Source organism: Hemibagrus wyckioides, linkage group LG13 (genome assembly GCF_019097595.1).
Source record: "Hemibagrus wyckioides isolate EC202008001 linkage group LG13, SWU_Hwy_1.0, whole genome shotgun sequence".
Lineage (NCBI taxonomy): Eukaryota > Metazoa > Chordata > Actinopteri > Siluriformes > Bagridae > Hemibagrus > Hemibagrus wyckioides.
Genome location: NC_080722.1, coordinates 18151211 through 18163523, shown reverse-complemented (window position 1 = coordinate 18163523; position 12313 = coordinate 18151211). Strand labels below are relative to the sequence as shown.

Below are 12313 nucleotides of genomic sequence, written 5' to 3'. Positions count from 1 at the left end.
TGGACTGCTATAACATAATAAGCTAACAGTGTGCTTCAAATCTGTATATAAGTTTACATTTAAAGCATTTGGCAGAAGGCGTTATCCAGAGTGATGTACAAAAGTGCTTTGAATGCTCTATCAGTGATACATCTTTACTGGTTTGCTAGGTCACAGACTAAGAATACCATTAGTCTAAGTAAGTTTAATTGCAGTTAAAAGTCAATTTACCGGAGGTTTATTACTAAATCTTTTAATTAAATAATAAAAAATAACCGAACATGGGACTGCATGTTTCAGGTTTATAGGCATAAACAGTCACTGTTGTTATTGCTGTACGAAATGACTTATGAAATGTCAGTAATAAAAGATCTGTAAGATCTGTAATTTAAATGAGCTTCATTGATACCATATACAAGTATGTAACAAGTTCAAAATCTAACAGAGAGTGAAAGTAAAGAACTAAACCAGCGAATATACAGTATGTGTCCCCAATGACCAAACAATCACGAAAACCAAAAATGGTTTTCAGTCAATCATGAGAAAAGACTAAGACATGCATCCTTAAAATATGATAGACACATTTTTGTAATTTACATTTAGCAGACACACTTATCCAGAGTGACTTACATTTTTCTCATTTATAGAACTAAGCATTTAAGGGCTTTGCTCAAGGGTCCAGCAGTGGCAGCTTGGTGATTTCTTGGGATTTCAACTCACAACCTTCTGATCAGTAGTCCAGCATCTTAACCACTGAGCAACCTCTTCCCTTTCAAGCCCACATGTTTCTTTGTTAATGGAAGGAAAGCTTAAACAAAACACTCTCCTAATGTATCAGAAGTCCCTGATGCCCATATAGTGCATGTGAGGTCTGGTTTCAGGCTCAGTTGATTCTATCGAACTGTGTATATATAGCATTTGGCAAATGCTCTGATCCATAGCAACTTACATTTATCTCATACAACTGAGCAGTTGAGGGTTAAGGGCCTTGCTCAAAGGCCCAGTGATGGCAGCTAAGTGGTCCTGGGTTTCAAACGCACAACCTTCCCATCAGCTAGTCCAACACCTTAACCACTAAGCTACCACTTCCCTGTATTTTGCTGCAATTATGTGCAATAAGGCAATCCACCTCTTCTACGTTCCCCTGACACTCATGGTACACAAGTCTTGCAGAAAATAACGATGTTGTCTTCAGCTAAAACCCTCATGCAGGTTACATTACTTCCTGATCAAGTTCAGACCGGAGTTCAGAGTATGAGTTGCCTTCACATTCACAGGAACCTTGGCATAGTTCCAGTGTAACTGAACTCACACCACCTCCTACAGAGAGTCTCAGGTTTGGTGCTGCAGTGTACTTCCCAGTCCACATGACAGCTTTTACATTACCAGTTTTCCACACAAACTATCTCTGTTTCAGACTAAACTGCCAGTGTGAAATCTTCCTTGGACTCATTAATCTCTTAAAATGAACAAGGCACATGCAGTATTATATATGAGAAATGATTGGATGTATTGGTGTGGGCAGATATTTTGTGAAATCTGTGACCTTCAACCCCTAAATAAGATGAACCCTGGTATAAACATTGTTCTCAGCATCAGCATTAAGCTTACAAGGCACACTAAAATTTCATTAGGAAAAGCTTTTACACAATCAAGAAGGAATAATCCTTTACAAAAATGTATCAGTCAAGCGGTTCAAGTGTTAATAGTCTAGAGAAATCTCAGGCTATGTATTCAAGCGTGTTGATATCTTTTCTGAGCAACAAAAATATGAATATCAATGAAGTTAACATACAACTTGCAAGCAGAGCATTGGCATTGCTGTCAACCTGCATGACATTTGTTCCACAAGGAGAGTATTGTTTTGTTTGCTGAGGTACAAGATGGATAAGGAAAGGGCCTAAAGCACCACACACAACTGAAACAGAAAATCAATACGGTGCCATTTCTGAGGTCCTGCAGGGCAGCCATGTCACCGGAATGATCCATGCTGGTTAACAACCATAAATTATCCACTGTTAGAGATTTTTTTTTTTTTTAAAAACCATTAGCTCAAGCCGAGCACAACTGCACTGTACGAGCTATTAATAGACAGGAAAAGAGAACAGGGGAAAACAGAGGAAGTAAAGAGTTGTGAAAATAATTTATCTTCCCTGTCTTTTTTTTAAACAGAAAGCAGATTGGATGAAAATTTAGCAGTAGTGACCATAACTTTTCTCACAGGTTTCTTCATATGAAATCCACCAAAATCATGTTTGTTTTAAGTGTATTTTGGGGGATCTTGGGAATTAATTCATTATACATAGAAATTATCTCATGTGTATACTGGATTTCTGAATGCTGCGAGCTCCAGAAGAAATGGTTTGTTCTGGGACAAACTTCTGTCCTAGCTCTGTGTTGTTGTTTTTTGTGTTTGAACTTTATGTTGTATGTTTATGTAGCACCAGGTCCTGGAGAAACGTTATTTCATTTCACTATGTACTGCGTCAGCTATATGTTGTTGAAATGACAATAAAGCTTCATGAATCTTGAATCTTGATATATTATTGTTTGGGTGGTGGAACATTCTTAGCAAAGCAGTGACAATATATAGTCTATCATATAGAGAATCTAACATTTATCATGTGTAAATTAATATGGGAGCATAAATAATAGGATTGCAGTCATCTAGTTAAAATGCCAAACATCAGCCAGAGCATAGCCACTCAATCAGTGTGTTTGACTAAGAGATTAGATGAAGCCCTGTCATTTGGGCAGGAAATAAATTAATCTTGGCTCATGGGACGTCGTCTCAGTTTCTACCCCACGTGGAAAAGAATGGACGAATCGGCTATATATTTCATTAATGATTAGTTTTGATTACATGCTGACAGGATCAATACAGTCATATAGGTAATATATAGGCTGTTAGTAGACACGCCAGTTCATGTAAGCTAGTTGCAATGGCTACCTATGAGGACAAGAAGGGAGAAATAGGAATATGTGTACTGACCTCGGACAATCAACTGTCCTTTTCCTCCCATGTTACTAATGTCACCTGCTCTTCTGTACAACATCAGAAAGATTCGGCCATTTCTATCCACACAGGCTGCTCAGGTGCTTGTTCAGTCTCTTGTCATTTCGAGACTGGACTTCTGCAACTCTCTACTGGCAGGTCTACCTCTGAATGTAATTCATCTACCGCAAATGATTCACAATGCAGCTGCGTGACTTGTTTTCAACCTGCCTAATTTCTCCCACAGCAACCTACTGCTGCATTCCGTCCACTGGCTTCCGGTAGCTGCACGCATCAGATGCAAAACACTGACACTTGCCTACAAAGCCAAGAATGGATCAGCAATCTCTTGCCTCTAAGCTCTTGTCACTCCTCACACTGCACCTAGCACTGCTCAACTGGTTCCACCATCTCTCAGGGTAAGAAGCAGGTATACATCTAGACTCTTCTCTGTTCTGGCACTGAGGTGGGGGAATGAACTTGCCCTAGGTGTCCTTACAGCCGTCACTGACTGTCTTCAAACACAGGATGAAGACTTACCTCTTCCTGAAACACTAGCTCTTATTTTTCCGTTTGTTTATGTATTGTTGTATAAAAAAAAGTATGCATTCATTGATATAGACGTCAAAGCACTCTTATACATCGCTCTGGATAAGGACGTCTACCAGATGCCAGAAATGTAAATGTGAAAACAATACATATATTTAATGTTAATGAAGTCTCACTTTAACTGTGCCTTATGCAACCATCAGCAAAAACAGATTGTAATATTTGCAAATCAACGGGAAAGAGCTCAAAAGTCCTGCCTATAGATATTCTGCAGTGCCTTAATTTCATCACATAATGCTTACACGCACAGCCTTGGGTCATGCTGCTTGTAAATACTGAACCACACTACAACCATTTCCCCACATACACCAAGTCACATGTTCATAACATACACCTGGGTATAAAACCTGGAAAATTCCATTAATTCATGTCTCAACCCAACTCAGTCTTATATACCAGAGAACTAATCCAATCACTATTTACAATCTCTCAAAGCCTGAACTGAGACTAATAATGTATTTCCAGAACCTGCAAGTGTGGGAGATTCGTCATGTCAATAATGTAACATTCTGTCCTTAAGCTGCGTCATTTTCACCTCAGCTGCTCCATGGGAGGAACATAAAGTGCTGCAGGAAGGGTACGCGCTTAGAATAAGACCTGATTCAGACCTATCATTCAGTGTATTATAAGAATAACTCACCATTTCCTGTGTCCAGCAGGCATGACAGTAGTCCAAAATTTCCAGCGTCCTGTCCTATAAGAGATTGTCACAGTTGAGTTAGTAAGTGTGATAGTGTGAAGTCAAGCACTACTGATACAGATCGTGCAAATATTCTCCTTGTTAGAACGTACTGGAATGCTGTTAAATATTTGAACTAAAAGCAAATAAAAAGAAAGTTGCATGTTAAATAAATTGGTATAGAAATAATTAGCAATTCAGACTCTTATGGAAAATGCTTAAAATTGTATGTGTAGTTTCTTGTGGAATCAGTAAGCAAGGCACAGCAAGAGGTAAGACATGCAACTCAGATACACGTTTATTATTTCCCATGCAGATGTTCATTACTTGTAATATATTATATAGTGTTCAAATTAAACCAGAAATTATAAACAGAGGGGAAAAAATGGGGTTTTCCTGAAACTCTAACAAAACACTAACACTTTTACAACTGCAAGGTATATTATCACAATGAAAATGTCAAAAGGAGTAACAGTAAATGACATCATACTATTTTTGGCCACATTTGACTCAACTCAGATCCATCATCATCATCATCATCATCGTCATCAGAACCTGCTGATATATAGGACACCATCAGAACTTTCATATGTACACACACTTTTAAACCTAGGGATAATTCAGCATATCCAACCCAGAGGAAACTGGAGAATCTGGAGAGAAACCATATGAATATAAAGAGAACATGCAAATCTCCACATCAACAGTAATCTGAGCTCAGGATCAAACCAGGGACCCTGGAGGCTACCCACTGGCTTACCATACTGCCTCAAATTAAAGTCTGCAAATCTAATTTTCTTTCAGATTATACTGGCCATAATGGCCACATTTTCTAAATTTGGTAACAAATAGTGAAGTAATCCAGAATCAGCTCAGTGATTAATGAAACCAGGCCAATTCCAAAATTATTTTAATAATTGTTGTATAATTAAAGGACACAGATATCACAAATGTCCTATCTCCAATCAGAAATACTATACTGTTTTAACAGCACTAGATAATTACCTGGCACGGAAAATACCTTGATCAAAGAGGTGGTTTGCCCAAAGTGAGGCTCAGCCATTGCACTCGGTCTGTGCTGACCTTTGCGAAATCCCCAAATGCGTAAATCTTGACTGCATAATTTCTGATAGTGGGGGACTGCGTTCACGCTCTCCCCTTTCTCACAACGCTGGTGGAAAAGGAGACAGAAAGGGGAGTTTTAGGGTGGTGGCAGCTCAAGTGGTTAAGGCTTTGGGTCGTTGCCCGGAAGACCAGGTTTCAAGTCCCAGCACCACCAAGCTGCCACTGCTGGGCCCTTGAGCAAGGCTCAACTCACCCTGCTCCACGGGCACTGCATCATGACTGACCCTGTGCTCTGACCCCAACCCCCAAGGATGGGAGATGCAAAGAAAGAATTCCACTGTGCAGTAATGTATATGTGACACACAGAGACAACTTAACTTAGTATGTAGGTCAAATAGAGCAGAATATCAGCGTACGATTCAAATGAAGAGAAGAGAGTCTCCCTGGAAACACTGTACTCATATTAACTGCTTACTGTAACCATGGTATAGATCCTGAAATAAACTCTGGCACTGATGCAGTAGAAGGAAGTCCCTTTCATTTCTTCTCTAATGCTGGTACTTGGATTTAGGCATTCATGACGGTAAAATGTTCCTCTTAGGATTACTCCTAAGAGATGTAAATGCTTTGATATGAAATATGATAATTAATTAATAAGTTCCTCATGATGCATAATTCAGAATTCTCAACCAGAACCAGAGCAACAAACTCCCACTGCTAACAGTTGTGAAAGCAAGATTACCTCCATTGTTGCTGCTGTTGTTGTTTTTTCCACAGGACCTGCATAAAATATTTGTATGCTTGTTTGAGTGCGCTGGTAGACTCTGTGGTAATAGAGTCTATTTTGTTCCTAAATAAAAAAGCTTGCTTGTTAGCCACGCTCAGGAGACTCTGTTCTGATCAATTCCAAGTTAGTAGGTAATTGTGGCACTTTCCTGCAGGCAGCTGGTGTACATACTGAATCATAAGTGAGTAAATAAATCAAAGGAAGTAGGTTCGGTGCTCCTGTTCAGCTTTAATCCAACTCAGGGACACTTTTGTGCCAGCGAGCCAGCCACTACACCCGTGCATAATGCATGATCATTCGAACAGCGCAGACAAAAGGAGCATACAGTGCAGTGAATAAGCCCCAGGTAGACACGGAGTTAGTATTCAATAGATGGATTCTTCTGAAGTGACTTCTCTATCAGCGACGGACCAAGGAGACAGGTGGAAAGAGGGGGAAAAGGGAAACAAGTGTCATAGTCAATATGGTCTGACAGCCTTGTCACTGTGCAGACTTTGTCATGGTATAATTAGTCTCTTTGAGCTGCAGCAGAAAGACTTCAGGTATTACAGAAATAATATTGTTTATTCCGGTGCTGCTTTCCCCATGAAGCTCCAGTTAGAATATCAACCGGTGTATTATGCACACTTTTACAGGATTCATGTGCCAGTCCTCTGGAGAAACACCTGAGCAGTATTATTACGCCCATGAAAAGAGCCATGCATTTATGAATGTAAGATTAAGAATGTAAATAAGCCGAGCTTGACAGGTGTCAATATCTCAGCTGGATCATCAGGGAAGTGTGTTTATTCAGTCATGCATCACTTACACCTTCTCAAAAATGCCGATTGTTATAGCATAGTGTGTGTAACTCTGTAGCGAAAAGAGAAAAGAGAGGGCTGAAATTCAAGTGTGTAATTTGTGGATTTGTCACGGGGGGCAAAGCAAAGAAGCTGAGCTCTCTGGGCTTTTCTGCCTTGTTCAGCTTTAAAGGATAAGTCATGTACCTCACTTTAAATGGTTTTCTCTCTTGTTGTAAGGTTGCTTAAACTTGGTACATCCCTTAAAAATACACTTGGTTGAGGTGAATGACACTGCTCATGACACTGATGTAACTGTATGAATTTGACAAAATGTATAGCATTTACTTTGGATATGGCGCTAAGAATGTGGCCGATAATTCAATATGCTAATCCATCCATTTTGTGTATTGATTATCCTACAGAGGGTCACAGGAAACCTGGAGCCAATCCCACGGGACTCACTGACAACCATACAACATAAGTCTTTGGACACTGGAGGACCTGGAGGAAAAGGGGGAGAGTGGAGGCAATAACTCAACCCCCAACCCATGGAAGTGCGAGACGACATGCTAACCACTAAGCCACAGGGTCTGTGGATTGGTTTATAGAAATCCCTGCTGTATATAACAAACCCACAGCTAAATAACATTTGCCTGTCGTCTATCAAGCTACAAAAAAGTCATAGTTACATAATATTTGGCTGCATCTTACGTATGCTAGTGTTATAAATTGACTGTCTGTTTAATGTACCTCAAACTCAACCCTGGAACAGACTCTGAAAGGGTTTTTTTTTCGTCCCAGAGAGACAAACCAAGCACTGTAACTCATCAAAAAGATGCTAATGAAGTTCAAAAAGTAAAAAAAAGGAGACTAACTAAGCCTAGAATACTTAGTAAAAGTCAATCTGAAGTCATATATATGAAGCTATAGAGACACAGAGATTTATATCTCACCAATTTCAGCCCTTATGTGTTTAAAGTCCTCACCAACAAGGAATATGTGTGGTATATAAGTCAAGTATCAACTCTCTATAATACATTTGTCCTCCCTAGAATATCATTTTACTAATTGCCTTATTTTCCAGAAATGTAACTGCCTTCAGCCTGTAGCTTTATTTTCATCACAGTTGGAATTCAGATGGGCTGCATTTTTTTTTGTCTGAACTCTAAAGTCAGAATGATGCTTTAATGTGAAATCCTTCTGTGTGAATATCGGGTCTCTCGCACAAGTTCAAACACTCGCGCTTTAGAAAGTGCGAAGACAGTGAACGTCCCAAGACAAACAGAATCACTACTTAGCTTTTAATGAGCTCTCCTTCTTTCTGTTTCGTCTGTGCTGTAGGCTTCGGGAACTCCCTTCAGAAAAGACTCTTTTAAAGGAACTTTTTTCCCCACAGAATCATTTCTGGAGGAGAATCTCAGATGGGCATAAAATTAGGCATAACTTCATTTTGAGACATTTCCTAGTTCCAAAAAATTGTTTATATTTATACAAAATGTGCACTGTGTGTGTGTATGTTAGCCTGTTAGCAGTGTGTTAAGACGTTGCAAACAGGCTAAGGGATAAAATCATAACTATTTGACAAGATCTCTAGCCAACATTAGGCTAAATATTATATTGTGATTGAATCATGTGTTTGCCCTCAAAGTTAGTTTTAGGTATATATTCCAACTGTATATATTCCTATTTTTACTATGCAAATGAGAAGCTCATGTTTTAATGGTATATCTGTGGGATCATATACATTATTATACACAATGGAATGGTATATATAATATATAAATATATACAGAAGCATGACTTTATTATACACAATGGAATGGTATATATATATATATATATATATATATATATATATATATATATATATATATATATATATATATATACAGAAGCATGACTTTGCCAAAGTCTGTGGAGAAACATTAGATTTTCTTTTCATGATATGAGCATCATCATGCCTTCTGTGGTAAATTTTAGGGTTGAAAAATGATGGGGCACAATGGACGTGAATAGACAGTGCTGAAATAATTCACCCCAGAATATCATGGTGAAATGTATGATTATTGTTAATCTATAGCAGAAATGTATGTTGGTTAAAACGTTTATCAGTTGCTCTCAAAAAGAGTGACTTATGCCAGTGCTCATTATCCTTATGCTTATACAAAGAGTTCAGGGTTTAATACCAGCAAAAGAGGAGCATACCAGCAAAAACAGGTTACAAGTCAAGGTTTCATTTTAAAGATTTAAAGCTGATGTAAGTGCTAATAAAAGAGGTCGATCTTCAGTCTTGTGTGAATCCAGTTGATGACTCAGCTGTTTTTTTACAACCAGCAAAGTTCATTGCACCGACTGAGTGTCAGGACAGAGTAGAATCCTGAGGCATGTTGCCCTTGTTCCTAGAGAAATGGCAGGTCAAATTGATCCAGAGGTTGCTAGAGGCTTGAAGAGAGTCGGTGATAAGTGCTTTCAGGTTGGTTGGACATCAGTATTTTAGAACAGGTCCAGAAAGTCAGTGGACAAAATGTACGAGAATTTGGGGATATGCTAAATTCTGCATCAGTTGTATGGCACACAAATGACATCATTTGCAGTAGTCCAAGCTTAAGATGACAAAGGACTAAACAAGTGCCTGATCGGCTTGTGTGGATAGAAATGGCTCCATTCTTCTGATGCTGTAAAGCAAAAACCTGTGCAAAAAATTTCAGGTTAAGTGATATGAGGGGAGAAACTGTTGATGGTCCAGAACTACACCAAAAAATGTTGGATTGTGTTCCTACAGTGAGCCATTGGTTAAAACACATACTGTATTATGAATTTGAGGATTGCCCTGTAGGTAGAAATAACAATTTACCTCTAATAATATTTTCCAGAGATAACACATATTTACTGGTATAAGACCATAGTATGTAGAATGTAGACACTCATGCTTTTTATCCAACTATTAAGTATATAATGGTAGATCCAGATTAAACTGCACCACCGTGTTGCCCTGGGTCACTGTTACACCACTGAATTCTTTTATAGCTGTTTATTATGGACTGTTAATTGAGTGTTATATTAACTCAGTAAAACATGCTCCATTATCCAGTTTCCATTAGAGCCAGTGAATTAACCCTCTTTTACAGGAAAGTGCACAGAACATAATTAGGTCAATTACAGTGCTGTGAAAAATTATGTGCCTGATTTTTTATTTTTTTGCATATTGGTTTAAGGTCATTGCTCATGACCTTAAACAGGAAGTTCCTGGCCAAAAATCCTCCAGTGTGGCTGAATTAAAACAATTCTGCAAAGAAGAGTGGGCCAAAATTCCACCACAGCAATGTGAAAGACGCATTGCCAGTTATCAGAAATACTTAATTGCAGCTGGAGCCGCCATGGATGGCACAACCATTTATTAGGTTTAGGGGGCAATTACTTTTTCACAGGTAGGTTTGGACAGCTTTTTTTCCCTTATTAAAAGAAATCCTCATTTAAAAACTGTATTTTGTATTTGCTTAGTTTATCTTTGTGGAATATTAAAATTTGTTTGATGATCTCAATCATTTAACAGTGACAAAAAAATACAAAATCAGGAAAATACTTTTTCACTGCGTTGTACATTTGTAAAACCCTAAGTATGTTGAAATCACTTTGCAGTTTAGAAACAGGAAACAAGATACATGGGCCTGGGAAGGAAGCCACAAGAGGACAAAGCTAATAATCACAATATATACTAGTACACACAAGATTTCTCAATAAAATGATGAAGGGTCCAGAAACAACAAAGGGTCAAGTCCCCATGGTGAAAGACTGATAAATTGAGGCAGTGTTCCTTTAAAAGTCCCGGCTGGTTGATTAAACCTTCTAGGACACACTCTTGAGTACAGTCACATTCTACTACACTTTCATTTATTTATGGACTCGCTCTCAGGAATATTTGACTGAGTAAATGACCTTACGTGGCATTTTGCTGAATCTGTTACTTTGTGTGAATAATTTGACCAAGATCAATATTTTGTATGTTTCACCATTAATAAGATCCTTTATATAATATATAAGATTCTTGGACTCTTGTTGTAAGAAAATATGCTTTACTAGCACAAATTGCAATTTGTGAGACTATGTTCATGTTTGTTCTTTGTTCTTCTTTATGGGCAGCTTTCAATATAGCCACTTCATCATTCGTTTATTATATTCATTCACTCTTAGTTCATCTAAAAACGTCTCCTTGTCTCAGGTATTGACTTTCTGAACTTGATGTGTGACATGCCATTAGGGAAAATAAACAAATACATCAGTGAATTTATTTCTTCAGCTTGGTTTGAAGCAATAATGTTCACTGTGACAGGTGTGGCACCACTGTATCTTTCTTGAAAAGGCGATTAAAAATGATGAAGCATACAGAGCGAGTCTTTTCCCGTCCGCTGCCCTCTATATCATGATGCAACTACGTCGCAACAGCTGCTACTGAAACCCTGCCAAACATTAAATCAATGCATAGAGTTATAAACATTCACAGTCCTGCTGTTCACTATTTTATTTTGTTTTATTTGTTTTTGTTTCTGAACTGTACAGTATGAAGAAGTACAGAACTAAAGGAAAAATATCATTACATAAACTTCATATTTTAAAAATCATATCTATCTATTATTATTATTATTATTATTATTATTATTACATTTGATTCATTTATATTTTTACATCTGTTTCGTTTTAATCACATATTATTCTCATGATATCTCCATCTTCACTTCAGGACAAGCGTTCAGTCTTATGATGTATCATACTTAAATGCATTTTTTTTTCGCGTTAATAATCATTTAAATTTACATGGTAACAATGTAGTAAAGAGAAATTAGGCTCAATCCATTTGTAGATTGCTTATAAATGTCAAGATCACGGTCAAGGGTAACGATCATAAAAAACTGGGAATTGGGACGCTGTAAAATTGTAGTGTGAACGTACATTGAATGCTAATACGTTTTTTGCGTTTTTTTTGGTGTCCCATCCAGGGTAAATTCCTGCCTCCTGCCCAGTGTTCCTGGAAAAGGCTCCAGATTGCTACAGGGTAGAGAGCAGGATGAAGATGAATAAATAAATGAACATGGGGGTGATAGAAATCAATATCCCATTTCACTGAACATGTATAATCCTGTTTCATGTAACAAGGAAAGTGAAAAACTAGCTTGCTATTTACATTTGGCAGACACCTTGAGCCAGAGTGACAGATTTTTATCTCATTTTGAGATAAACTGAGCAATTGCTCAGGGGGCCCAGCAGACCTGGGATTCAAACTCACAACCTTTCAACCAGTAGGCCAAAGCCTTAACCAATAAGCTACAAAATCCCCACATTTTTAAGGCTGTATGGTGTTGAGGTCTAAACTACTTGCCCATACCATCTGCAGCATCGACCCATATTATGTGACTAGTTGC

General features: G+C 38.1%; 1 non-coding gene across 1 annotated transcript; it reads left to right on the top strand.

Moving 5' to 3' along the window:
* Window positions 1–5259: 5259 nt before the first annotated feature.
* Window positions 5260–5423, top strand: LOC131364226 (U1 spliceosomal RNA). The gene has a single exon (XR_009206440.1). It is a non-coding gene; the product is annotated as a U1 spliceosomal RNA (small nuclear RNA).
* The last annotated feature ends 6890 nt before the right edge of the window (window positions 5424–12313 follow it).